At 36.1% G+C, this 2,502-nt stretch overlaps 1 long non-coding RNA gene across 1 annotated transcript in view; it reads right to left on the bottom strand.

Moving 5' to 3' along the window:
• Window positions 1–209: 209 nt before the first annotated feature.
• LOC149135029 (uncharacterized) overlaps window positions 210–2,502 on the bottom strand; it is a 68,295-nt gene continuing 66,002 nt past the window's right edge. The window contains exons 2-3 of the long non-coding RNA XR_016242238.1: window positions 1,416–1,701; window positions 210–647 (exon numbers count right to left, since the gene is read on the bottom strand). This is a non-coding gene — a long non-coding RNA (uncharacterized LOC149135029). The remainder of the gene's footprint in view (window positions 648–1,415; window positions 1,702–2,502) is intronic.

The raw sequence follows: 2,502 nt of genomic DNA, 5'->3' as shown, positions 1-2,502 counted from the left end.
TGCGTATACGTATGTATTTATGCACACATGTATATTATTTATTTTATTATTATACTATTGGACGCCACGCATCCTTTTCCAAGTATATATATATATATATATATATATATATATATATATATATATATATATATATATATATATATATATATATATATATATATAACGTTTTGAAACAAATTTCATTACATATTTCAACAATGCGGAAATTGTATTCATGAAAGTAAGTACCATTACAATCAACCCATTTTTGCCAACGAGTTACAAGTTTGTTTATTCCGGTAATATAAAAATCGGAAGTTCTGGAGCTCATAAACTCTTTGAACGCACTCTCAGAATCGGTTCGATTTTTGAACTCCTTATTTCGCAGGGAACCATCTGGCAAACGCATCTCCTGGCATTAAATCCCTAAGAGAACATACTAGTCTCTGGTCCAGAGATGTACTGTCTCTATCTTTTATATCGTTAATATATATTTACTGTAACCACCTCTGTATCTCCAAGATGGATGGTCTTCACCCTAATCACCCTTGTTTTGTCCAATCCATTCTCCAGATACGCGCAAATAAGTATGCTCAGTTTCTCCTTCCTAGGACATGAACTTCGGGAAACTTCTCTTTACACATATCTCTTCTGTTGATATTGACCTGCAAAGATTTAAACGGAATATTAATGGAACGAAGCTCAGTGTCATGAACACTACCTCTTTTTCCAAAGTCAGCAAACAGACATACACATGCTCACACACATACACACCTACCATATACATACATTCAAACGTACATACGTGCACACAATCACACAAAGGGAGACAGACAAACGTGAGAGAAAGCCAGAGACAAGCAGACAAATTAGTTATGATAATTCAATAGAAGCTACGCACGTCAACACTTTGGACGCTAGAAAGTGCTAGCTACAATAACATAGAGTTGACAGTAAGTGAAACAACAATGCAGGTATCACCTATTTGTAGGATACTGCAGATAAGGAAGTAACAAATCCAATTTAGACTGTAGATCCCACTCTGGGCTTAGTTCCAGATGTGGCGTAGGTATTAAAAAATTGCGAATAGCGTTTTAAAAATTCATGACAGTTGTTTCTATAGAAATTAATTGATGCATTTATAAATTACATCATAACATAGAATCCACAGTCTTCAGGTAAAGTTTTAAACAGGTAAGATATCAAGCAGGTGAGATTTCATACATCGAACATGAATCCAGCATCTTTAGACAAGAGATATTTCAGAAATAACTTTAACGTTTAAAGGAAAATTATAACATTTATGGTGTATTATATGTTATGATTTAATCGATGAATACTTCAATAAAATTCTACCGAAACAACTGTCGTAAACTTTAAACGCCATATGTGTTTTCGTTATATATATATAGCGACCTGTATATCATACTTACAGTAGATATTCTACCAAAAGCCTGTTAAACTCCGGTATTCTTCTGGAGAAAGCATCTCTTATAGATGTAAACGGTTAACACAAACATATCAACAGCAGATGAAATTCGCCCAGCAGTGGTGATGGCGTTGCTAAATATGTATTTCTGTTTCCTTGGGATCCGTCAGTACCAAGTATCCACTAGCAACCGCATACTTTGAGACATTCCCAGTAATTATGTCTTCTAAACGAAGTTATCTTATTTGCGAGCATTCTCTGTGACCCTTCAATTTCTTCTGTGAGACCGGCTGTAATTGGAAAAGAAAGCTATGATCAATAAAGTAGACTACTGAAAACTAAGATTTTTCATAGAGTCAGCATACCTAGTGGTTCTCTTGTAATGAGATTTCCGTTTTTAGAGGTCAAGTCGGTGATGTATCTAAGATACTTCATTTGACATATATGTATGTGTATTTGTGTGTCCGTGTCTATGTAGTAATCGGCATATACATACATACATACATACATACATAGACAGACACAAACCTGATACATATTACGTTGTATATCTGTGTCTGTCTTTATTCTTTCACTTGTTTCTGTCATTTGACTGCGGTCATGCTGGAGCACCCTCTTGGAGGGTTTTAGTCAAACAAGTTGACACAATGGCTTATTTTATATAGTCTAGTACTTATTCTGTTGCGATTTTTGCCGAACCGCTATGTTACCGTGATCTAAACACACCAACTTCAGTTGTCAAGTGATGATGGTGGGGGGATAAACATAGACACAAAGACACAGACACACACATACATACACAGATCTATACATACATATGTACACGGCGGACTTCTTTCAGTTTCTGTCTACCAAATTCATTCACGAGGCTTAGGCTTTGTCGGGCCTGAGGCTTTAGCAGAAGACATTTGCCCAATGTACCACGCAGTTGGGCTGAATCCAGAACCATGTGGTTATGAAACAAGCCTCTTGCCATACAGTTACGCCTGCGCCTATCCACAAAGCCACACTTGCGTCTATCACATGCATACAAGTATTTGTATATAAATGTCTATTTGCATAATTGGCAAAAGGAGAGAGAGAGAGAGAGA

This window comes from Octopus bimaculoides, chromosome 6 (assembly GCF_046866305.1).
Source record: "Octopus bimaculoides isolate indiv1 chromosome 6, ASM4686630v1, whole genome shotgun sequence".
Lineage (NCBI taxonomy): Eukaryota > Metazoa > Mollusca > Cephalopoda > Octopoda > Octopodidae > Octopus > Octopus bimaculoides.
Note: the sequence above shows the minus strand (reverse complement) of the source record. Positions and strands in the feature narration are given on the sequence as shown.